This window comes from Macaca mulatta, chromosome 7 (assembly GCF_049350105.2).
Source record: "Macaca mulatta isolate MMU2019108-1 chromosome 7, T2T-MMU8v2.0, whole genome shotgun sequence".
NCBI classification, from domain to species: Eukaryota; Metazoa; Chordata; class Mammalia; order Primates; family Cercopithecidae; genus Macaca; species Macaca mulatta.
In genome coordinates, this window is record NC_133412.1 from 95228216 (window position 1) to 95255509 (window position 27294).

General features: G+C 38.3%; 1 pseudogene and 1 gene segment (V, D, J or C); one reads left to right on the plus strand and one right to left on the minus strand.

Annotated features, from left to right (window-relative positions):
• Positions 1-27294, plus strand: part of LOC106999341 (T cell receptor delta constant-like) — a 356123-nt gene that overhangs the window by 45118 nt on the left and 283711 nt on the right.
• LOC106999352 (peptidyl-prolyl cis-trans isomerase NIMA-interacting 4 pseudogene) lies at positions 4568-4992 on the minus strand (annotated as a pseudogene).

The following is a 27294-nucleotide window of genomic DNA, read 5'->3' on the forward strand; positions in this document are numbered from 1 at the left end:
TGATCTGGAAATACAAACATATAACATTTAATAAATGTTATTTATAAATTATATGAACCATTATCAACTTCTCTTCCTCTGCCTTAGCCATGTCAGTAACTCAGTTATTCTCTCTCATTTATTGGCATTATATGATACTCAATATTATTCAAGTATATGCATTGGCCTATAATAGTTGCTTTTCTGTTTCTATCCCCTAAATGTTGGTTATAGTATCTTATAATGGGACCTACAATATAAGCACTCCCCACTTACACACCCGCTTGTGCTTAAATCTCAATAATCGCCTACTAGTGAATGCAGTGCTGATCTCTTTAATTTATGGTTACTTTTTTTCCAGTTTCTTCCATTTCAACAATGTGCACATTTTGTTCTTTGTGCCACCTCACAATTTTTCTTTGCTGACTCTTTGTTTCCTTGAGAGGATCAGGCAAGAGGAAACTGACTTCTCTCATCTATCCATACCTACTCTGTGATCTTAGATAGGCTTCCTCCTCTATCATATGAAGACAATTTTACCTGCTCTACCTCTTAACAGGATTATTCTGAATTATCTTCCAAAATGAAGATTTCTTTGCATCAAATAATATAGAACTAGGAAAGAATTATATATATGATGAGATGAGCCTCATTGTATGGGTAAAGTAAAATGTAGACTATTTCTGAAATGGATTGTATATTAAATTGCAATCTGGTTAGAGGTTTAAGTCACTAAAGAGGTAGTTATTCATATAAAACCGACTTACAGTTGCTTTGATAAATTAATCAGGAATGCAGATCAGTTAATTAATTTATAGCACTTGTTAACATCCAAAGGAATTAAACCTTTCATCTCAGAATTAAGCTCTAACCATTTACACTATAGTCATTTTAAGAATTTTAGGATTATGGGCCGGGCGCGGTGGCTCATGCCTGTAATCCCAGCACTTTGGGAGGCGGAGGCAGTGGATCACCTGAGGTCAGGAGTTCAAGACTAGCTTGGCCAACATGGAGAAACCCTGTCTCTACTAAAAAATACAAAAAATTAGCGGGGTGTGGCAGCGGGCACCTGTAATCCCAGCTACTCGGGAGACTGAGGCAGGAGAATCACCTGAACCTGGGAGGCGGAGGTTGTAGTGAGCCGAGATCGTGCCACTGCACTACACTCCAGCCTGGGCGACAGAGCAGGATCCCATCTCAAAAAAAAAAAAAAAAAAAAAAAGAATTTTAGGATTATGTAAAGCTACTAATTGACTAAAATAAGAAGTCTTTTCCTTGGAAGAAAAGATATAACAATCTCAGCTTTGGATAAAATTGGGTAGAACAGATTTCCCTACAACGGTTAAAGGGATAAAAACACAAGATATCCCCAGCATCTACATTAAAGACTTAAATTAAGGAAGTAAAAATATCTCAGTAGTTGAGTTGAGGAAGTGGGTCAAGGATATGAATATCCACAGCTGCTGACAAGGGAAATATATGTTAAAACATTCATAAAATTCAAAGTAATTAAAATGGGTAAGTATACATGCCCACTTAGATTAGATGTTAATTCTTAATAATTAACATAATGATCTATGGCTGTTTGTGTGTCACTTCTACATCTCAAACTTTGATGTGGATCACCTGGGGATCTTGTTAAAGTACAGATTATGATTCAGTAGGGCCTGAAATTCTGCATTTCTAACAAGCTCCAAGGTCCTATTGAAGCTGCTATTCTGCTGAGCAAGGTTTACACTACCTGAGAGGCAGTATTCTACAGGAGCCAAGTGGGTCCACTCTTTAGCACACTACCTAGATTAGAAGCCTGTCTCTGGACTGGGCACGGTGGCTCATGCCTGTAATCCCAGCACTTTGGGAGGCCAAGGCAGGCGGATCACGAGATCAGGAGATTGAGATCATCCTGGCTAAAACGGTGAAACCCCGTCTCTACTAAAAATACAAAAACTTAGCCGGGCATGGTGGCGGGCGCCTGTAGTCCCAGCTACTCGTGAGGCTGAGGCAGGAGAATGGCGTGAATCCGGGAGGCGGAGCTTGCAGTGAGCAGAGATCACGCCACTCCACTCCAGCCAGGACAACAAAGTGAGATGCCGTCTTAAAACAACAACAACAACAACAACAACAACAACAACAACAACGCCTGGCTCTGCCCGCTTACTAGTTGTATGATTATGGGAAGATTAATGAACTTCTCTGTGTCTCAGTTTCTTCATCTGAAAAATGGGAATAATGTTAACTTCCTCCTAGTGTTGTTGTGAAGAATAAACGTGTTGATTTATATGAAATGTTCATAAAAGTCAATAGCATTGTTAATTGTATATATTGTTTGGCAAGCTTGTCATATAAAAAATCCACGTGTTTTTGACTGTCTACTAAATACCTATGTGTTTTTGATTGGCATCTAATTGGCTACTTGTGTATTAGTTGGTTAAAAAGGGACAAGGTGACTAATTATTGAGTTTTACATAGTTGTTACACTTCTTCACATAACCCTTGTCACAGAACAATATAGTCATATATTCTGGGCACTTTTCACTTAGGATGAGTGTGGCTGATGAGGCTGATGTATTCTTGGATTTTTCTAGATGATGATTCATCTAGGCTGGGCCTTTCATTAGGGCCTGTTGAGAAAGAATTGAAGTAGTAAAGTTGAGCTTCAGGGAATCATCTAAATAGATTGGTTGAAACACAGTCTGATTTATATACATAATCTCCATACAGCCTCAAGACATCCTTGTGGCATAAGCAATATAAGCTTCATTCAATTCATTAGAAAACTGTTACAGGAGTGGGTTAAGTAAATTGTTTGATGTGACCTAGCCAGTAAATGGCAATGATGGAGTGTTAATGTAAGTATGTCTGAATTCGGTATCAAGTCGTTTAGGCAGAATTCATCACTCCTCTACCAAAAGTGTTAAGTGTTAAAATATTTCTGAAAGTTTTCTCTTGTATCCAAAATTTTTTATATTCATTATTCTATTTGTTCTGGTGATCCTGAGCTCCCTTGAGGACATTGGTGGCACTAAGGAGAGGCTTACACAGAACTGGTGCCTTGAACTCAGTTTCCCCTCACCACCCCTATCACACTGGAGGCTACCCAGGGTGGACTCAGAGTGGAAGGAGAATTGTCCATGTGGACCACAGGCTGTTACCATGGAATGATTCTGGAGGACTTGATAGTGTGGCTAGAAGTTCTATTTTAAGCTCTGAGAAATGTGGAAAATCTAGGGAGGTCAACAGTTGACCCTGGCCCTTTCCTCTCTGGTGCAACCTCCAAAGGGCTATTCTATTTCTGTCATTTGTTATTGAGCTCTACTTTATGTGTAAAGGCAGGTTGGATAGTTTCCAAATCTTTGTTGGGTTGCCCCTCTAAACCTTGGATAAAGTCTTTCTCCGTGGCCCCATTGTTAGCAGTTATTACATGTCCAATGTTTGCCTGTAATGCTGCTACAGGTCTTTTTTGACACATTAGTTCTGAAAAATTTTTTTGACAGCAGCTCTTTTGGACAGTAAGGACCTGGAAGCCAGAGACCATATCTTGTCACATTTATATCCCCCAAATCTAGTACAGGGCCTGAAACTGTGTTTATTAAATGAAGAATGAGTTGGAAAATTAGATTCTGGAGAAATGGCTTGCTTAGAATATTTTAGTCAGGAATGAACTTCGTACTTTTTTGCCTATACTCCTACGGAACCATATTTTTTCTAATTATATACCAAGAGGGATAATTGTACAGTTTGAGCGGGAGTGTTTTTATTTTCCTTGTAATATACTGATAAAAAACTTTTTAAAATAATGGGCATATTTGAGATAGAATATTTTCTTTTTAATATATTGATAAACATTCTTTTATAATGGGCACATTAGAAATATATTCTATCCCAAATATACTCATGAAACAAGCAAACATTTCTTCTGCTTGTTTGCTTGCAAGCAAACGAGCAAAACATTTCTTCAGTAACTGACCAAAGATGATAGTGATTCCATTTCAACTTAGAATATGAAGAGCTAAATAGTGTGACTTAATTTTGTCATATCTTATGAATAATAGAGCTCATGAGAAAATGAGCTATATTTTCATGTATTTGATGGAGCAGAATATGGCAGGGAAAGAGCAAAATCTCTTTCATCTGGATATTCATCATCTCAGACCAAATCTTCATTAAACTTGGGTGCAAGAGCTATTAGGAAAGCACTTGGGAGTTTTCTTTGAGACTTTGTGGCGTGGCCTCTGATGAACTGTTAATTCAGAGACTTCCATAAATGTAAATAAACTGGCCATAGGACAGTCCTCAAATCCAAAAGATGAAAGAGTGCAACCAAACCTGGCTCATTTGCAATTGCAGTGATGCCTTGTGGAAATAAAATTAATATCTGGAGTACAATGACTTTAAAACAAGATCTTAGATCACTCTAAATAGCTGTTAATCAGGGGAAAAAAAAGTTTCCAGTTGCTGAATATTTTAGATCTTCACTTCTGGGTTCCAATTATTTAAGAGACCACAGAGCCTTTGTCACCAGGGCAGAGCCATTTGCTCTGATAAAGGGGAACAAGATCTTTTTTTTTTTTCAGTCTTTCATATGATTTTATTTTCTTCCTTCAACCATAATAATATGATATCCAAATCTTGTCTTAACCGGTGGGTCTGTAAACACAGGCTTATCCATCCCACTTACAGGCAAGGCAAATGCTATTTCTTGAAATGATCCCACCATGGACCCTCTGGTCATCCAACCCAAGTTGCCCCCTTGCCTGGCTTTATCTTCACTATACTGTGAGGCCACTTCATTGACTCTCATCCCAGACTTTAACTTTACCCTGGCTTCCATGGTTTTGCCATGTTTTTCACATAGAATGTGTCTGACCTTTACTTCATTGCCACCACCTTTGGGATCTTGAGCCTTCTTGTCAGCACTGTCACTCCCAGAGACTGCTCCCCCTTTCCCTGCTTTTCCAGAACCACTTTTTCCTTTGGGCGGCATCTTGGAAGTTTGTTGTTGAACTCTGAACTGGGGAACAAGATCTTACGAAGAACATTGTTGATGTGAACAACTAGTTTACTGAAGTCATGTCCTTCAACACAAAAAGAAAGAAGAAAAAGAGAGATGGGACAAGCAAGTTGTTATCATCTTTGATTTCTCCTACGTCTTCACTAAATCTTTTTATAAACATTTTAGAGTGGTCAGGCATGGTGGCTCACGCCTGTAATCCCAGCATTTTGGGAGGCTGAGGAGGGAGAATTTCTTGAGCCCATGAGTTCAAGACCAACCTGGGCAACACAGTAAGACCCCATCTCTATGGAAAAAAAATTGACAAATTTTTAAAGAGGTTTTAGAATCACGTTAATATACTTTCTTTCTCACAAGTCGGTTAATCTCACAGTGCTCCTTAAGCTCACTCTCACATACTGTATTTCCAAGAGTACTGTAGTAGATTATAATATTATTTGATGACAACTATTTATCTCCCACCTTTGCCATGATTTAGTCAGGATATACTTCCCCCCACATTGTTGACTTTGGACTTGGCCATATGACTAGCTTTGACCAATGAAATGTGAGTGAATAGGAAGTATGCCACATCAAAGAAGAAACAAAATATATTCATGTATTTTGGCTCCTTCTATTTCTGCTCTGCATGTATCATATAATAGTCATTCTTTCAGCTTCTAACTCCTAATGTCAAGCAGACTCAGTTCTGCATAGTTTAGAATGAAAAGATGAGTCATAGAACAGATCTGCTGTCTACTTGCAACAGGGAGCACAGCCTCAGAGCCTCGGAAATGCAGCTGACACGCAATTAATGTACCATAGACAACACATTTGTTGTTGTGAGGACTGACATTTTGAGATAGTTTCCACTGAGCCTTATCAGTCAGAAATGACTGATATATAAGTCATATCAATTCTATCTTTTAAAGATTTCTCATATTCAGTCACTCCTTTTCAATCTCCTTGTTACTATCCTGATCCAGATTCTCATTATTTCTCACCTGGCTAATTGGAATAACTTTTTAGTATATCCTCTACCACTTAGTTCATGCCTCTCCAATTTATTACCACCTCTGGAGTTGTCCTGCTAAAACACATGTGTGATTAGATCACTAAGCTATTTCAGGACCTTCCACAGCTCTTCATTACCCAAAAATAAAACTCTAGGTTTATTTGGCCATCTAAACCACTACTCCCAGTAACTTTTTATCCTCATTCCTATCATTACCTCCATGATCTCTGAACTTCAGCCCATCAGATGACCTCACTCTAACACCTCCTTCTTTTATATGTTATTTCTTTATAAACTTGGCAAAATTCTATGCAATCATGAAGGCCCAGTAAACATGATATCTTAAAAAAAGAGATTTTTCCAAGTTACCTGTTAAGAAATTACAGCTATTCCCGCCCTGTCTTTTAGCATTTTATAGTTTTGCAATAGCACAAACCCACCATGTTATGAATATTTTTTGGTTCTTATTTCCTCTCTAGCTCAGGTTCCTCAAAGATAGAAACCTTTTCCTGTTCATCTCTTCAATCTGAGCTGTTATTAACAATCCATGCCATGGAAGAAGCACTCAGAAAACGGGCCTACAGCTTGGCCCCAGTGCACTTTGACAAGGGCCCTTATTAAATGAGAGCTGGTTTATGCTTAGGTGTGCTGGAAACATTTTACTGTAGGGACGCTTGAGGTGTCTCTAGTTCATTATATCTTTTAGGCCAATTCATGACTATATTTCCTTTTCTTATACCTGGCAGTTCTTACTTAGGATAGAACCCCAGGAGGAAGATATGACTCCAGCCACGCTGTTCTGGATTCTATCCTTTTTGTAAACTGTGGCAGAATTTTTCTTCTGACTGAAAGTGTAAGGAGATTCAAGCACTAAAAAAGATCATTCCATATTCCCAATCAGTATAATGACAATGATAGTTAATCCCAGTGTCAAGGAAATTTTCTTCTCGTTCCCATCTTGAAGCTAAATTGTTATTCTGCTTTTCAGAGAAATGCATATTATATCTAAAGGGCTTGGGTTATGGGATTCCTCAAAGAAGCAGTCAATAGCTCATTATCCTTGAGCAGCTCATTTCTTGTTCCTGTGAGCCCCACAGGCTGACCCCCTCTATTTTAAGCCCCTCGAGGAATCTGGATTCCCACATACCCACTTAAAGGTAAATTTTTTAAAAAGAAAATGCATGTGCATTGTATTTTCCCATTCAAGATATTAACAAATAGTCATATGGCCAATCTGACTATCTTTACTAATGACTCTATGCAGTGGCTGAAGCAATCCTCTCGGTACACAAGATTTTGTGATATTTGAATACATACTACACCCACACCACAACATCTATATCCTTAAATCACTATACCAATGCACAAACACTTTACATATTAATTCATGATTGTGTGTTCACATCTTTCTGTCTAGTAACTGCTGGGGTTACAAGAGTGAAAAAAGAAGCCAACCTTTTCCACAAGGAACTTGTAGATGAGCCCAACAGGTGCAATTACTGGATAGTGTGATGAGGGCTTTGATAGGCATGAACTAGGGATCTAATAACAGAGTAATGTAGTAGAATATCAAAAATATATTCTAAATTAAATAATCTACAACAGAATTGTTTATTTTTAATTTAGTGAAAATATGTTTATGGTACTGTACTTACTCATACTGTATGGCCCTGTAAATGTAGTATCATTTCACACCAGATATGCCCCCCACTACAGTTACAGTTACTCAGATACTACATGGTTCAATACACTTGTTGAGGATATCAGAAATGATAAGATGATACTTTCATTATCTTCTATTATTCTTTTATTCTGGCTTTTAAATGATCAATGCTTAAAAGGATGTATTTTCCATTTTTTAAATAAGGTCACAGTACTCTTTGTGTAACTGGACCCAGGTCCAGCTGCTTGCCACTTGAAAGCCAAACACGAGAAGCGAGGGTAGATGGGAAAAGCAGGTTTAATATGAGAGCCAGCAAACTGAGAAAATGGCAAACTAGCATTCTAAAGTACCATTTTACATTTTTTAATTCACCATGAGGTTTTAAAAATGAAACGCAGGATGGGAGACATGCAGGAATGGTGCAGGGTGCAGGGTTTGTGTGTCTGGTTCTAAAGGCTATCTTGGGTAATCGCCCCTCTGGGGATCTGATTGGTGTTATCTTGACTTTGGCCTGGTGGTGGACAAATTGTTCACAAGTCCCCCTAAGCTTAATGATGTCTCAATGGGGACTGTGCCTGGTTTGTTTCAAGGTTTGACGCTGGGATTTCTTAAGCAAGAGAATAATCAGACAAGCATGCATTGCTGGCAAGGAGTGTCCAGAGGGGAAGAAATGAAGGGATGAGAGGGGAGGGAAGGGAAGGAAGAAAAAGAAAGTGGGTGAGGTCTCCTGTTACATTTCTACTTTAATCTTGATATTTATGCATACCAAATGTAATTGGGAGAAACAGAACATTATTGGAAATAAATCACTTTTCTATCTCTCCACAGGAGGGTAGTATTTCAAAAGGCAACATACATTTTGAGTTGGAGGAAGGGGCGGGTGGAGAGTGAATGATTCCATTGGCTGCCACACTGAGGCTCCTGCCTTTCTACAGAACTCAAAGTGGGTGGCAGCAAGCACTCTTCTAGCCCAAAGAAGCCTGTTCCAGGACGGGCTCTTCCAGGAACAGCTAAAGTCAGGGGCCATGTCCACCACGTGATAGAAAGACAAGATGGTCCTGAAATTCTCCGTATCCATTCTTTGGATTCAGTTGGCATGTGAGTTGAAAAGGTTCCCAATTAAATTAACAGAACATCCTAAGAAGATGGAAAATCCCTGATGGCAAGTTGCTTTATGGCAAAGTATGAAAGGAGGAATTATAAAAGAAGGAAGAAAGGGGGAGAGTAAGGGAGGGAGGAGAAAGGACTAAGGAGGGAGGAAAAATTATTTCAGGTTGGGGAACAATCCCTAATTCCCTTTCCTGGTTGCTTCTGCTCTGTTTCTAAACAGGGGTGAGCACCCAGCAGCTGGAGCAGAGTCCTCGGTTTCTAAGCATCCAAGAGGGAGAAAATTTCACTGCGTACTGCAACTCCTCAAGTGTTTTTACCAGCTTACAATGGTACAGACAGGACCCTGGGGAAGGTCCTGTCCTCTTGGTGACACTAGTTACGCGTGGAGAAATGAAGAAGCAGAAGAGACTAACCTTTCAGTTTGGTGATGCAAGAAAGGACAGCTCCCTCCACATCACTGCGACCCAGCCTGGTGATACAGGCCTCTACCTCTGTGCAGGAGCACAGTGCTCTTGAGGCACCTGCTACCTGCACCCAAACCCTGCTGCCAGTCCCAGTCACATGGCTGCCACATGCCTCCAGCTCCCCCTCACACAGCTTATGGCGTGAATAGAGAGAACAACCTCAGCCCCTCAAGGAACTATTTCTACTGCCTTTCCAGAAAACATTTTCCACACACACTGAAGGACAAGACCCCTCTGCTATAACACAAATATCTGGAAATGCAGCCTGCTATTAGGATCATTAACGATATGGGCCTGCAACTCCCCAGGGTGGGCAGTAGCAAAGAGAGTCGATATGGAGGGACAAACGGAAGCTATCGGACAGACTCTTTCTGAGTGTTCCACCCCTGTGTAGAAACAAAGCAGAAGGCTAGGGATTCTTTCCTAACCTGAAATGACTTTTTCTCCCTCCATCCACCTTTCTCACCCCCTCATTCCCTCTTTCTTCCTTCTTTCATTAATTCTTCCTTTCATGGTTGGCATCAGGGATTTTCCATCTCTTTAGGAATTTCTGTTAATTTAAATGGGAACACCTTCTGCTCTCATGCTAATTGAATCCAAAGGATCAACATGGAGAATTTCAGAATACATCATGGTTCAGATTGGTCATTCCGTTTTCCTGAAGACCACAGCCAGGAATGCTTAGTACAATGGGGCAGAAATGGATGGTTTCACAGCTTTCTTGTAGTACTCCGGAGATGATGAAGCTGCTGTTTCCAGACTCTTACACTGCAGTAAAAAGCAGAAATATTTTTAAAATTAGAAGAAAGTTACCACTTTTTTGGAAGAAAGATACCGATAGTACACCTCAGTAGCATTCAACTGTGGTTTCAAAGCAATATCCTAGTTGGTGGTTCTGAACATGCCCAGACATTAACTACAATGGCCTGTATGTGCACACGACTGGCTTGGGGATGAGTCTTTGAATGGCAAATATCAGTAACTTCAAGTTTTCAAGGTTGAAGAAGAAAGAAGTTGGCAGTTTCCTCCACATAGCAAGCCCTCCACTGGCCCATTTTCATACTTGAAGAATTTGTATTTGTTCTGTGAGGCAAGATGATATAGCACAATGCACATGAGTTTTTGAGTTTTGAAATCAGAATAACTTAAATTAAAATCTCGTTTTCACAATTTTCTAGCTCTGTGTCCCTGGGCAATTATTTATCCTCACCTACATTTCCTTATAAATTAATGTTAGTAAGACCATCTATCTTGTTGAGTTGCTATGAATTAAATGAGATAAAATACACAAAATTGTCTCAAGTTCCAGGCATAACATGCATACTCAATAAATGTCTCTAAAATAATGTTGTTATTGATGCCCCTATGTAAGTGTCACCGCTACTGTGGAATTTTCACTGACTACTTAAGGGGGAATGAGTTATTCTCTGCCTAATACTCTGAGTCATCACCAGAGGAGTCAGGAAGGCAGACACTGCAAGCTGCCAACCTAATCACAATTCTCTTCTGCCTCCTTATTAACAAAACCCTCAATTTTGATTTGAACGACAGTATGTCCAGCTTTAAAAAAACACTCAACACTACATTTTACCCTCTCTTGCCACAAGGGATTGCCATATACATATAGAACAGTTCTGACCAGTGAGATAGGACCAGAAATCTGCTAGGGCCTTCCTATAACGTTTTTTTCTCTCCTGATATGAGTACACATCTCCCTATCCCTCCCTTTCTCTTTTTAAAATATGGAAGTGATAACTTTGCCATAAAGGAAAACACATACCTAATCCCCTTTCCCTATCCCATGCATGGTAGTCTTTTAGATGCCAAGTCAAATCCAGCCCGCAGATTTATTTCTGCATGAAAATTTTTAATAAACCATTATTTGGTTGAGTTTTTTGTTGCTGTAGTTAAACATAATTCTAACTGTAGCAAGATTGACATAAAATGGCTTTATGATTTCTTGTTTCTATGTGTAAGAGCATGAAAAGATATATAAACAAATTACTTTGTTTATACAAGCATGGGGCCTCCATTTATGCTGATCATATCTATTTCATAAGGTATTAATATTCCCATAATTTTTTTATAAAGGAAAAAAACTTCACCTTTCATTTAGAGAGGACTCGTTATTAAATTTCCATAGCAATTTCTTATACTCATGGAAGATTATGGAATCCAACTTTCATCCTAAAGTCTTTTAACCACAGACAATTTCCATGCAAATAATAACTGTTGTCTTACATTTGTCTTAGTTTTATATTCCAAACGTTATTTTTTTTATTTTCTTATCCTTATTCTACCCAGTAATCCATTTTAAAAGCAACCTCTACAAATTTTATCACATTAAACTTCTTAATTCTGAAAATTTTAAAGGCAAATACAAATAGAAATGAGAAAACAATGTTAATTCTCTCTGATGCAAAAAGAGAAAGACACTCTCCGCTCCCTTTTCTTAGCGCACCTACTTTAGAAAACTTGTAATTGTGAGTTTTTTTCTATCCCTTTGAAATGTAGGTAAATCTTTTTAAAAGCTAAATAAACCTTTTGCCAGTTTACAATCCAGGACTGTCTTTCTCAAGGACCTGAGAGCATTTTTTTTGAAATGTAACCACGAAGGGAGGTAGTGCCCTAATCTAGTTTTAGGGGAGGATAGGAGCCTAACTTCAGCTGGAACTTTGCTCCTAGTTGCAAACCAACCTCCTGTCGTAAAGGTATGAGAAATGTTTCCTTTGCCTGAAGGCAATTACAAAACAGGTGGCTACCTCAATTACCAGGTAAATTGAGGATGAACTATGTTTGACAAATGATGCTGTCAAGTCCTCTAGTTATTGTTTATCTTGAGAAATTGTAGACAATCAGTTGCATCTGCTTGGCTATATAAAAGGATAAGATTTCTTTATTTCTTTGTAATATCTTTAGTGGATTGCCTGTGAGATGCATCACATTCTGGTTTAATGCTTATTCAATGAAACTGTTTCTTTTTTTTTTTTTTTTTTTTTTTTGAGATGGTGTTGCACTCTGTCACCCAGACTGGAATGCAGTGGCATAATCAGGGCTCATTGTAACCTCTGCCTCCCAGGCTCAAGCGATCCTCCTGCCTCAGCTTTCCAAGTAACTGGGACCACAGGTGTGTGCCATCATGCTCAGCTAATTTTTTTGTATTTTTGTATAGATGGGACTTCACCATCTTGCCCAGGCTGGTCTCTAACTCCTAAGCTCAACCTACCTGTCTGCCTTGGCCTCCCAAAGTCCTGCGATTACAGGTGTGAGCCACCATACCCAGCCAAAACTGTTTTCTTTCTCTTTCTCTTCTGCCTTTGTGGGACGGTGTTATGGGTTGATAGGAGATTCTGTTTTACTTCCTCAACAAAATGGCCCAGGGTCTTTCCATAATCACTGGGCTTACATGTCTCTTCCTGAAAAGCACCATGAAACTAAGAAAAGAGCAAGGGTTTCTAGCAGCTCTGTCCCTTATTGGCTGTGTAAATTTGGAAATATTATACGAACTTCATGAGCATCAATTTCCTGATAAGTACTGCAGGAAGTAAGTATAAATACTTAATTTACAGTATTATTGTAAAGATTAGCAATGTTTTGGGAAATCCCTAGCATAATGGACTTAAAAAGTAAAAAATTGAAAGTGGGAACCACAGCTTCCACAAGGTACACTCAAAACCTCATTTGTGTCCTGATATACATTTTGAGCCAGGAATATGTGTAAAAGTTAAAGAAAGAGTAAAGAAACGCGAAACACAACTTGACAGTTAAAGACAGGTTTACTTTAGATAAAACCTGAAGGGGGCTTCTGGTTGATTTTTTATTTATTTATTTATTTTTTTGGTCAGGAGCACTTTCTCTTACAGACTAAGAGTGTATATTGGTTTTAGGGTGAGGGGGTTTATCACAAGCTTGGAATGTTCATGTGTGGAGGAGAAGTTTATGGTGGGGGTTGGAATCTCTCTCACAGGAGGGGAAGTTATCTTGAGGCTGACCTCTTTCTGGTAGGAGGGGGGTTATCTCAGGGCTGGCACCTTCCCGGTCGGAGCAGGGTTATCTCAGGGCTAGCATGCCTCTGGCTGAGGAGGAGTTTGGAATGTTTCTGGTTGGAGATGTTATTTGTGGTTTATGGTTTATGTGGCATATGGTTTATGTGGTTATTTGTGGTTTATGCTGACCATAGCCATTAGGCTGATGCCCTTTGGACTTAGGAGGTTTCTGATTAAGGTGAACTTTAGAATGAGGGCTTGTCCAAGATGGCAATGTTCCTGCTCTGTCAGTATGGAAAGGACACAGTCTCTTCCAAGGAACTTACTCTCATGGTGATAGACAGCCATAGACTTGCTCCCATAGCCATCGACTTGCTCCCATAGCCATCATTCTCCAGGGGCTGTAAGTTGAAGAATCCTGTGACCTACAACCTCCATTCAGAGCAATAATTTCTGAGAGAAACTGGACACTCTCCACAATCCTGAATCACTGTGTGCCTTCCTGAAAACACACTGCTGATGTTTAAGACCAGACTCAGGCACCTCCCCTGGGTGGGGCATCTGCATTACTGCAGAGGAAGTGGTGTTAGCTCTAGGTGGTACTCTAACCTGAGAAAAGTCTCCTTAGGCTGTCAGGAGGATTGATGGATGAATGGAGAATAAAACTCTCTGAAACATGAAGAGGACTAATAATTTAGGCTGAGGGTGGGGGATCAGTAGCAAAAGAGTATATGGACCATAAAATTCTTAATAACATGCATAATCCTGCTTTCTTATCACCAATTCTGCTTTATCTCTAAGAGCCAAAATGAAGCTTGAGATTTAAAGAAGACAATTTGTTTAACATTTATTTATAGATTCATGAATTAATATTTTTCAGTATCAGGGCCAATATGAGACTTGATCTGTTTGTCCAAAAATTATTTCTAATCTCTGATCACTGTTCTTATCTAAACCATGCCTATGGACATAGAGGGTAGAAGGATGATTACCATAAGCTGGGAAGGGTAGTGGGAGGCTGGGGGACAGGTGAGACTGTTTAACAGGTACAAAAAATAGAACGAATAACACCTACTATTTAATAGCACAACAGGGTGACTACAGTCAATAATAGTTGTACATTTTAAAATAAAGAATGTAAGTGGATTGTTTGTAACTCAAAGGATAATGCTTGAGGGGATGAATACCCCATTCTCCATATGTGCTTATTTCACATAGCATTCCTGTAACAAAACATGTCATGTACTCCATAAATATATGCACATACTTAAGTACTCACAAAAATTAAAAATTGAAGAAACTCAAGGCCAAGAAAAAATTTTAAAAAGAAGCAGATTGAGAAAATGTAAGGTGTAGCTGGGAAGAAAAGGTTAAGAAAGGTAAGAAGAAAATTGTGAAGGACTGTCTGAATTGAAAAGCATTGTCTCTGTGAGTTTGCCAACAGCAACATTATTAGCATTTTGGGCCAGGTAATTCTTTTGGGGGAAGGGGCTTTTCTGGGCACTGTAGAGTGTTTAATAGCATCCCTGGTCTCTGCCCACTAGATGCCAGTAAGATCCTCAGCTGTGGCAAACACAAATGTCTCCAGACACTGCCAAATGTCCCTGGAGGCAAATAGACCCTGGTTAAAAACCAATGGTCTGTATGTCTACATATTGAATGTTGAATTGATAGAGCAGGAAAAACTTTTAGGAGACATATATATGTGTGTATATATATATTTATAATATATATATTCATATATACAAAATGAGGATGTTAACATTTTTCTACTATTATGACACTTTTTATTCCTATGGTGGTCATATGTCCTAAGTTGCTATTATTTCATTTGGCTTTAATTAAATAAGATAATTTCAATGTAAAAATGGGAATTGTGATATATATAAAAACATATATTTTTATATATAAATATATATAACTTTTTATACAATTCATTCACAATGCAAAAAAAAAATTCAGTCTGATCATGTTCCAGACTTTACCTTGGTCAATATCTTTTATCTCTGACTCCTTAAAGACATATAGACTATTTCTCTATTCTCTCTCTAAGCTGCTGTGTTCCTACTTTTCCCCAAAAAGATTCTTAAACCCTAAAAAGATGACCCCTCCATTACCCCCAACCCACACACATACACACACAAGCACTCACACATATGCACCACAGTGTGCAGAAGGTGGACTAAACCACAGGTAGGTGGAGCTTTCCACTACAAAGCTGAGTGGCAACGCCCAGGAGCTGCTGCGGCTGGATCTGTCTCATGAAATTGCTCAGCCTGTTGAATATATTTCTAGTGGGGAACACATTTTTGTTATCAGTTCCTATAAAATAGAGAAGGACTTAACTGGGGCAGTAAAGGGTATTATAAAAACAAATAGATGTCTGTTAAAGGAAGTTTTCTGGAGTATGTGATGCCTCAGTTCAAAATCTGGCAATTTAATAGGAGTTAATCAGACTGAAGAACAAAAGCATGTGGGAGAAGGTGCTCCAGTTTGAGGAACAGCATACATATACAGGCAGGAAGCAAGGCAGATTATAGCAATTTTAAGACATAATGTATAATTTGTAAGTTATTATATACTGTACATAAGTGACTCTCATTTATGTAAGACTAAACAAGAACCTTGAAATGAATCGTCTGTAAATCTTAATATGGTAAGATGAAGGATATGGGAACAAAATTACTAAGCATATCTACATCCTAACAGAGCACAGATAGGGATAACTGCACTAAGAACAAATGAAAAGAATCATGATACTGATTGATGATAAGAAAAGTTAGTTCTTTAGAGACCCTAATCCCTTTTAAGTGTGGGAAGCATTTCTAGATAAGTTGTAGAAAATATGATAAATATGATACATAAACGTGATACATTTTTGACTACTGAATAAAGCTGACAATTGTCTTTAAAAGGGAGGAAATATATAATAAAGCTTTGACTTAAAGAAAAAAAGATTTTCTGATTTTTACAGTAGAGCTGATATTGGAGTTATCTTTTAGCTACAAACTACTGCAAAACTGAAAAGACATATGAAACAATTCTTTTTAAGGAAAGAAGACAGTGAATGTTTGCAATTCTTGGGAGAGGGAAAGACTGCAAAGTGACTCCCACATTCACTCAGCATTTCTCCCTTGTGGCTATTTTCTAAGCCTCAGCACTGGGACTTGGAGTCCCAGAAGAGAGTGGCAGCCTTACTGCATGGAAAAAAACAGAGATGAATATAACTGTGATTTGAAGAAAAGGGTACTAGAGAGAAGTGAATCTTATATAAGAGGGTCTTAAAATACGTGTAGAGTGTTTGCAGAGCCTACACGTAAACTGCACATGCACAGGGAGAAACTTTGGGAAGCTTCACAGAAAACAACTTCTGGGGGTCTAAAAGCTCCATGGAGATTTCAGGGGTTGCACTGTGCAGAAAGACATTGGCGTTCTGGCCTATCCAGAGCAAAGGAACCTTGGGAAACACTTTGGGCTTTCAATTGACTCACTAGAGTAGGGATTACATGCTAAGAGTCAGGGCTATGTTCTAAGACAAAAATAATAATTGAGGAAAAAAACCCACCCCTCACAGAGATTAAAGTAAGTTTCAACAGTATCAGGGTTGTCTGCTTGTAATTTAACAAAATTAACATTTTTAGAGAAAAACAAAATAATCTACAGATTTTGTAGTGTATAAAAAATGTAATGAAGCAAGAACAAGGGCCAATAATCAAGAGATAATATAATGAATAGAAGCAGACCCACAAATGATTTAAATGTGGAATTAACACACAAGAATTTTTAAATAACTATAATTAATATGTTTCTAAAATTAAGGAAACGTGAATAAAATAAATCAAAATTTTCAACAGGAAATTATTTCAATAGCATATTTTAACAGAGTTTTAAAATAGTAACAGCATACATTTAAAAATTACATAGACATTATAGAATTGCAAAATACAGTATCTGAAATTAAGAAGCCATTGAGTAGGCTTAATATGAGACTGGAAGAGGGACACAGAATTAGTTAATGTAACGACAAATCAACATGAAATGCCTTTAAGTCAAATAAAGAAAAAAAAATTAAAGAACAGATCTGAGCACACAAATGATGTGAGGTAATTCAAATGGCCTAATATATGTGTAACTGGTGCCACAGAGAGGAGAGAGAAAATGAAACTAAAACAATCCGAAGAAATAATAAGTGGAAATTTCCAATTTGATAAAAGTCTCCACTGATTCAAGGAACTCAGCATGCGCGCACACACACACAGAACAAGAGAAAAGCATACTTCTCCATATCAGAGTAAAACTGCTGAAAATCAAGGAAAAAGAGAAAAATCCTTAAAGTCAGCTTTGCTTTTGGTTTTCAAAGGGTCGATTGCATTTCCCTCAAGTTTTTCTGAAATCATGGATGAGTGAGCCTAGTAAATGCCCAGCCCTCTTCAGGAGCCAGGAAACATATGTGACCCAGTTGCAAATTTGGGGACAGCCTATGGGGGCCTGAAGATCACTGCATTTGATCCACATAGGTAGATACCTGAGCAGCTGGGCTGGCCAAAACTCATTTGACATTATAGTATAGGCAAGAGAATGGTGTGGACTCCTCATTCCAGTCAACCAAAAGCAAAGAAGGGGGTTATTCTACTGGCTGAGATTATTGATACTGCCTTTCATGGAGAAATGGTTTGCTACAATACAGTGGGGTAAAGAAGAGTATGTCTGTGGAAATTCTTAATCCCACCATGAATGATGATAAAATTTAATGGAAAACTACAGCAACTCAATATAGGCAGGACTGCTAAAGACATAGATCTTGAGGTCATCATCCCACCAGACAAAGGAAAGTGCTTGCTGAGGGCAAAAAACAATAAAGAATGATGGCAGAAGAATGAAATTGTGCCTAGCAGCTACAACCACTTCACCAGTGACAGAAACAAGATCTGAAGTAGTTATGGGTACATCTTCCTTTGATGTGTGTGTGTGTGGCAGGAGGGTAGAGGTTAACAACCCATTCTTTTTATTTATTTTGTTCTTCTACTCTCTGCAATAGTCTGTGTTTTTATTTGTTAGCTTTATGGCTCACTATAAAATTTACAGGTTATCGAAGGAGAAGTATGACTCAACTAGAAAAATAATAAACTTCACTTAAAGATATATAAAGTGACACAAGGGACCTTGCATTTTCTTTTGGGGAAAAGGTTAACATTCTTACAATTTTATGGAAGATAATTGCATCATATTAGATAGAATAATTATTTTATTATTGTCTTATATGGAAATTAAATACCATCAAATGAGGTATGACCTAATGCAAAGTTTATAAGGAGGTACAAAATGGTGGTTTGTACTGGATTAAACAGAGAACCAAGTTTCCCAGAGTTTCCTTTTTTGTATGGTAGCAGGATAAAATTGGCCAAAGAGAAATGTGTGTGAGATATGGAAGGCAAAAGTGAAACAGTAGCCACTGCTCTCTGAAGCAGTCATTTGTCATATGTGACAAATAGACACGGATATGCCCAGCTCGTTCCAGCTTCTCGTCACTCTGTTCCACTCCATGTCTAGCATGCCTTCCTGTTGACCAGTCACCTTCAGATGCCTGGCGACAGATGAATGGAGATGGTAACCACACAAAGGCAAGAGCTTCCTTAGACTTCTTGAACTTCGCCTTCAAATCACACTTCAGCAGCTGCAGATGCTTGCTTTCTCAGATTAACTGGTTAGAGTTTCCTTCTCTGGCCTTCCCACAGCCCTTAGACCTTCACTTCCCTCTCTCCTTTCACAATCATGTAAAGCCAAATTCCCATAATTAAGCCTGTATCCCATACAACTCATGGTGACTTTCCTGTACTTGACTGTACCTTAATTGATGCACTAGGCAAATATAAATTAGTTCAATGGAAAGTTGCCCTGTCCTTAAAAAAATGTGTATCCAGATACCTACTGGGAGAAAGAACAATCAGAAATCTAGTCTTAGCAGAAAAAGAGTAGATCTTAAAAGAACACATGTAGCAAGGTGAGTTGCAAGGGAAAGAAGAGAGGGAAAAAAGGGATGCAGTCTGTGGTCACCTACATTTCCATGAAACACTGGGTGTAAAGAATCAAATTTATCACTATGTGAAGATATAGGAATTATTTTTAATTAAAAAATTCTCATCAGGAAGAAATTACTTATAATATAACTTTATGAATAATTTAACATATGTCAATCTAATTCTGTGTTGTTATAATAAAGATACCAAAGGAATAAGTCCACTCCCATGTTTCAGAAATTCCTGGTAGTATAACTGAGTCGTCTTTATTCGAGAAGACAGACTTCTCTAAACATATCTGGTAACTCAATTTGGTGTATGCAAATATGAATATGGATATGCTATGACAAGTGTCCCCACCCCCTCCCCCAACTAATTTCCTGTGCAGAGACAGCTGTGTCACCCATCTCCACTGATTCTGCAAAGGACTTGTCATAAAACTGAATAAGGCCAAGATTCAGGCTCTTTAGAGTGGTTACTTCCCTAGGAACAGAAGTGTCAACGTGACTTGTAACGTGCTTTGAATACGTTATAAAATTAATAAATTGATAGGCTCATCTTCTGCTCTCCTACAAGCTCAAAACACTGGGAATCTTTTATACCTCCAGAATGGAACCTCTTGCTCTTGTGTGGCTGAGCCATCATCAGTTCTTGTAATGTTCACCACTCTCAGTAGATAAAAGTTCTATTTCATTCTAATTATTCTATGATATGATTTAGAATCATTTTAATGACACAGTCTTCAGTGTGAGAACTTCTCCTGGTTCCAGCATACATACCCCAGGAGGAGCAGAATCTCCTCAGGTCTAGGGGACCTAGTGGACTGTAATACTCTCTCTTTTCTCTCTCTCTCTTTCTCTCTCTCTCTTTCTCACACACACACACACACAAACACGCAACAAAGTGAATTCACCACAAATATAAAATTGTGAGTCGCCAATAACCCACAATCAGCCTCAAAGCTTGCTGAAAAAATTTGCACCAACACCCTTCCCAAATAAAACAGTTTTTTGTAGCAAGGCAAGGAGTCACTCATATCCAGTGATTCAACATGGGACTTGTGGTACATCTGTGCATTGTATATTTTGTACTTTTGTTGTCTAAACGATGTGTGTGTCTGTGTGTCTGTGTGCATGTGTGCGAGAGCGTGAGCGAGAGAGATTTACAGTCCACTAGGCCCCATGGACCTGGAAAATCAGCCTTCTTATACATGATTCATGCATGGATCCTCATGTTTTGCCTGTGACCACCCTTCCTAACATCAAGTCACAAATTTCCTACACACAGATACTGAAATTCAACTATAATGAACTGAGTTCATTTGCTGAGCACTCCTGGCTATAATTTTTCTGTGTGCTTTTAAAATTGCAGATAACTTTGCCCAGAATGCCCTTTTCCTACACAGCCAACTCATCAATCTTCCTTTATCTCTTAAGGCCCCAGCTGAAGAGCTGTACCTTTGTAGGGTCTTCCCTGACTCCACACTGCTAACTTCCTCAGCAGAACTAATGGATCGCCATTATGTTTTCCTCATAAAAACACTCATGTTTCATGCTATGTTGTAAATATGTAGTTACACATTTGTCTTTCTCTTCAGATTATCAGGTATTTATGCATGAAGATTGTCCCATAACCATATATATATATATATATATATATATATTTTGAGATGGAGTTTTGCTCTTGTTACCCAGGCTGGAGTCCAATGGCGTGATCTCGGCTCACTGCAACTTCCACCTCCTGGGTTCAAACGATTCTCCTGCCTCAGCCTCCCAAGTCGCTGGGATTACAGGCAGGTGCCACCACGCCCAGGCTGGTCTCGAAATCCTGACCTCAGGTGATCCACCCGCCTCGGCTTCCCAAAGTGCTGGGATTACAGGCGTGAGCCATGACACCCGGCCAGACTTAATATATTAATGGACTTAAAACACTTTTAATAGAGGCGTTTTAACTTTTCTGAGTATTTGTTTCATTATTCTTCAAGTGAAAATTCAAAACGTTTATTACAGTAATAAAATATGCATCAAGTATTATTTTATTATGTGTTATCTGTCTTTGCTAAAAATAATTTCAAAAAATATTTTGGAATTTAATCTTAGCTGAAATCACTAGTTGCCCTACTAATTCAGCATTAAAAGTACAATTGATTCTGCTTCTTTCCTCCATCATAGTAAACCATGGAGAAATACACTACCTGTGGACCAAGAGTGAAGGTAAGCAGCTATGTTGCCTTTTTGGCATCTTTTGGTAAATTTCATGAATATATTGTCTATAGACTTTACAGGATTATGTCACCATTTTTCTCATTTGAAAATACAGAACACAGTAAATGATCTCATTCAAGTTCCAAAAGAAATAATTTCAGTTCAGAAGGTGATCTAATACAGAAGATAAATTTTGTTGTGATGATTTGTGTTTTTAAGAGAGGTACCCAGAAGTTAAATTTAATTTAATTATGTTGTGCTATTTATAATATAGAAAATATGGGCACATTTGAAGACCATATTAGAATTCAATTACACTAAAGACTAAGCTACAAAACTTCTCTGGGTTCTAAATTCATAATCATTGTATTAAAATAAAACATCATACCCATACGTGTCCCCAGTAAGTATCAATCCTTATTAACGTTTTTAAATGAGATGTTTGACTTAGTATGCCAGTTGACAAGGTGTCAGTCATTTGACCTTATGTAATTCTCTAATTTTCAGCTATCATTTTCTACTATTGCTGTGTGTGTGTGTGTGTGTGTGTGTGTGTGTGTTCGTTCTCTAAAAACCTTTCCTTCTCTTTCAATCTCTTGTTTTTTAACTTTTTATGGAGAAGGCATTATAAAGTTATCTTCAGGAAATGCAGAAACACTTTTACAAAAACTTTCTACATTTGAACTAAAGGGGGCAGTGCTTCCTTTCATAAAGATAAATAACCTTATAGCTACGCACAGGGTTGTTCATAAGTAAAATGAAGGGTCTGTGGAAGGACATAAATAAAGCATAGGAGGTTGAAGTCAGATTTGCAGCTTTCTGTGCAGGAGACAAGACAACCTGCATCTTCACAGGAGGAATGGGCGTGCTCCTGGGGGCATCATTGCTGATTCTGTGGCTTCAGCCAGACTGTGAGTTGCGCATGGGAGGTTTGAATATAGTAGGAAAAGCTACAAGGAACACCGTAAGGCTGGGAGATAATTGGAGAAGTTTTGTTTTGTTTTCCGAATCATGATGGTTTCCTGTAGGGACATTAAAAATAAAACTGAAAATCTGTTATTCTCTTTCCAAACAGGGGTAAATAGTCAACAGAAGAATGATGACCAGCAAGTTAAGCAAAATCCACCATCCCTGAGTGTCCAGGAAGGAGGAATTTCTATTCTGAACTGTGACTATACTAACAGCATGTTTGATTATTTCGTATGGTACAAAAAATACCCTGCTGAAGGTCCTACATTCCTGATATCTATACGTTCCGTTAAGGATAAAAATGAAGAGGGAAGATTCACAGTCTTCTTAAACAAAAGTGCCAAGCACCTCTCTCTGCACATTGGGGCCTCCCAGCCTGGAGACTCTGCAGTGTACCTCTGTGCAGCAAGCGCACAGTGCTCTCCAGGCACCTGCAGCCCATACTCAAACCTGCTTTGGGGACTCAGACTGGGAGGCACACAGACTCTCTTCCATTTACACACGGCAGGGTGAGAAATTATGCCTTGAAGTAAGTGAGGCAAGTTGAGCTTAAAGAAAGACTGATACATGACAAGCCTTACAAATAAGAAAGTTCCCTGAGTTTTAGAGTGTTTAAGAGTCTAACCACTCTCCTTTTCTACTTTCAGAAAGAGGTTGCTGATTTAGCTAAAGCATAAATCTCTGGTGATGCTTTGTTTGTGCTAGCTTCTGGAATGAGGGTGCCCAGTCTCCCTTGTATACTAGGGGGCAAGAATGTGTGTTTGGAACGGGAAAACCAAGATCACACTGTAGATTCTTTCAGTGATGAACATTTCCTGAGATGTCGTTTCTTTTAGTTTTTCTCAGTGTACAGGCATTTCTGAGCAAAGAATTGCATATGTGAGTACTAACCTATGTATATCTGCATATCTATAAATATTTCTATATGTAGCATAACCATCAGTATCTATATTAAGTTAAACATTCGTTCTTATCGATGTCTCCAATGCTAAATCATTACCACATGGATCACACTAGCCTCCTCCCCTTGCTTATCCATAAATTCCCATTACAGGGGTGCACAGCCTGGCTCTCACTGTTAACAAAAAGTTATTCAGTAATACTTGTTACAACGTGGTGAGGCAGAATTTATTTAGGACCACCATGAAAGGTACAGAGACCACTGCAACAGGACTTTGCAGTGAGGGAGAAGAATCGAACTCAACTCCGAATACAGCATAAACAAGTGGAGATTTCTAGCCAAGGGGCAGATTAGGGGTCAGTGAATGGGAAATTACTAAGAGGAAACATCAGAACCAAGGGATATTCTGGCTAGACTGGCCAAACATGATTCTTGCTGAAGACAGGTCAGGGTAATCAGACATCAATCACCTGGGGGATGAAAGAGAATGAGGAACCCAGTTAGATACGGAGTGTAATCAGATATCAAGCGGAGGATGGCCCGGGCAGCAGGGGAGGGTGTGGTTCTTGCTAAACTGACCTGGAAGGATTCTTGTTAAAGACTAGATTTTACAAGAAAATGCAGAGATGAGCTTAGGAGAAACTTCAAAAGCCTGACTAAAGTTTGGTCAAGCAAATAATTTTTGTCATCACCACCCACTATTCATTTACATCATAGTCCAATTCCATTAAACATGTACAGTGGTATCAGAATTGTTACTTGTAGCTCCATGAGAAAGAATTTTATCACTTAAAGCACATTGCTGTATAATGGTAATAATGTCTAGATTATGTTGAACTTCTATTATTCCACCTGTTTTGCATGTATTACATTAACTAATTCTCCTAATAATTATTTAAGACAACTATTAGAATAATCCATGTTGTAGTAGAGAAAACAGGCTGTGGGAGTTCAGGGGTTTGCTCAGTATCACTAACTTTGTGAGAAAATAGAGTTCATGGTCACTCATGCTCCAAACCACCAAGTATGGGCTCGTCTTACAGAAGCTATTAACAAGTCATGCTTTTGAAACGCTAGCAATTTCTAAAATTCTTTTCTTTCTTTTCTTTTCTTTTCTTTTCTTTTTTTTTTTTTTTTTTTTTCTTGAGACAGAGTTTCGCTCTGTCCTCCAGACTGGAGTGCAGTGGCGCAATCTCGGCTCACTGCAAGCTCCGCCTCCCGGGTTCACACCTTTCTCCTGCCTCTGCCTCCCGAGTAGCTGGGACTACAGGTGCCCGCCACCGCGCCGGCTAAATTTTTGTATTTTTAGTAGAGACGGGGTTTCACCGTGTTAGCCAGGATGGTCTCAATCTCCTGACCTCGTGATCCGCCAGCCTCGGCCTCCCAAAGTGCTGGGATTATAGGAGTGAGCCACCGCGCCCGGCCTAATTTTTAAAATTCTTAGCATGCATTTCTTCATCATTGACCTAGAGAAGACTGTGATTATCACTCGTAGAAAATTAAAAACTTAAATTATGGTTTTATATGTATATTGCATTTGTAGGTAAATGATTAGAACTTGTTCCTCATTGGCTGATTTTCTGAAGCTGAAGATCTTTACAGTGAGAAGATACAGAAATTCAGGATGCTTCCCAAGAAGCATGCAGAAGCCTCTGTAAGTCTCATCACTTATGGCTTAATCTGAACAGTGACTTGAGGAAGTGATTTCAGGAATGCTGAAGACATTTTTGATCAGAATAGGAGTGATGCATAGCTTGGCTTAGCTTGGTTCATCTAGGGATCCTCATGGGGTTGGTTTAACTATGAGGTAAAATCTATAGGTTGATTAATTCTCTCATATTTAATTCTATATTCCTGAACATGGATGTAAAGCTAACTCAGTGTGAATTCGATTTATTACCCCTCCATATCCGGGAGCACCAATATCACATGCGGTATTTTTTCTGTTGTTTTTATGGCTTATATTGGTATAGGCAGGAAAAATTCCAAGATCCTTTTCGTAATGCATGTAGATGAGAATGAAAAGCAGGAAGGAATATAAAACATCACTCTTCATACTTAGGGTGTTCCATGCACATCTCGGGTTTCCACTCTAGAGCCTCAGCTACTCTGAATGGATAGTCTGCTGTGCATATTCATTGCTCACAGGCATCCAGAGCCTGTTCCCAAATTCAGAGCTGTAGCCACAGATCCCAGCAAAAGTGCAGGCACATGACAGTTGCTGCTGTCTTCTAGCAGAGTGTAGAGAAATGTAGCTATGATGAATCATTTCATTTCAGTTTCAAAAAATATGGAAATTCAGGTGAATAATCAGTCCAGTTACTATACATCCCTGCTCTTAACAAAACTATTTCAAATACCTTAAGACAATAAATCAGTTTTTCTTATTTTCAGATATATTTAACATGATTTATAAATTATTGAAATTCATTATAAATTTCTGTTACAATGGACATTTTTCACTCTAACTGCTGTTACATTTACCCCATTTCACGTCTTGCATAATGGGGAGGGAATATATTAATGCTGTTTTTATCCTTCTAAAGCAACATAGAATCATACCAGAAAAAGGCACACTGCATCCAATGTCATCCCTGCCTTTTTGTTCAAGCTCTTCAGGCTGCTTCAACTTCCACATTTCATTCATTCCTACAGCTATCTATTTATATTCTTTTCTTATCTAGTATATTTGGGAAACAGCATTGGAAAAAGCTACTTTCTAGCATTTTTCTAGCCATAAGTGTGTTATATCTTCTAGAGCAAGTGAATCAACTTCTTAACATTTTATATCAGGACCTTCATCTGTAATGCAAGGACAATGATTTCCAGCTAACATTGTTCTCAAGTTTTATTCATCTTCCTCAATTAGCAATTGTTAACTGGGTGCCTGCTGAGTTCTGCATAAATGTTGCATGCTGGGAAAAAAAGAGCTATGGAAAAATACATAATATCTTCTTTCACTAAATGTGTAATCTAATTAGTTATGTAGGTAACTAATCAAACAGAGTAAAGTGAAATGAGGCCAACCTTGGGAAAGCAAAGGGAGGTATGAAGGCATATGGAAAGTCCCACCTCCATCTTAGCCTTAGAGTTGAGTCAGGGGCAGCCTGGAGTATGTCTTGCCTATGCTGAGACCTAAAGAGTTAGTAGAAGTCAATCAAGTTTAAAGGCAGAGAAGGTAAAGAAGATAGAAACAGCATGCACAAGGCGACACAGAACATAATGAGCCTGAGGACTAAAAGCCAGAATGACGCTATAATTAAAATCATATATGTCATAAAATGTTCAAACTACTACTGCAAATTAGTTGTACCTTAATTCTCAGTTTTATAAATGAGTAACCATAATATTTGTGGGGTTACCAAATATGTTTTCTATTTACTTGAGATTTTACTTAATAAGGTTATTCATTTGATACCTAATATGTGTCTTAGACTCGAAAACAATAGATGCAAATGAGAAGAATAAGGCATTGTTTCTGCCTTCAGAGAACATGTAATATTGCAGAGTATATTACAATATCGTATAATAAAAGCTATCATAGGAGAAGCATAGAATATGACCATCTAACAGTGGCATTTAACTTGGAAACTTGAATGTAAGGGAAAACCACCTATGGGAGGTAGTATCTAAGTTAAGATTTGTAAAACAGTTAGCCAAAAATGGAGTCAGAGAAAGGGTATCATAGAAAAAGATACATAGAATGTACAAAGACATGAAGTCAATATTTAGTTTAAGAGGATGACATTAAACTAATTCAGAATGTCCAGAGCATACAACTCACAATGTATATTGGTAAATATAAAACTAAAGCAACAAGCAGAAACCACTTTGTGAAAATAATTAAAAGCCATTATGAGATGTTTGTATATTACATTATCTTGAAGACAATGATGAGCACTCGAAGAAATCTGCACAAGTAAATAGTATCATGAAATGTCACCATTTGAAATATTACTCTGAGTTCACATACTTATATATTATATCCATGTGCGG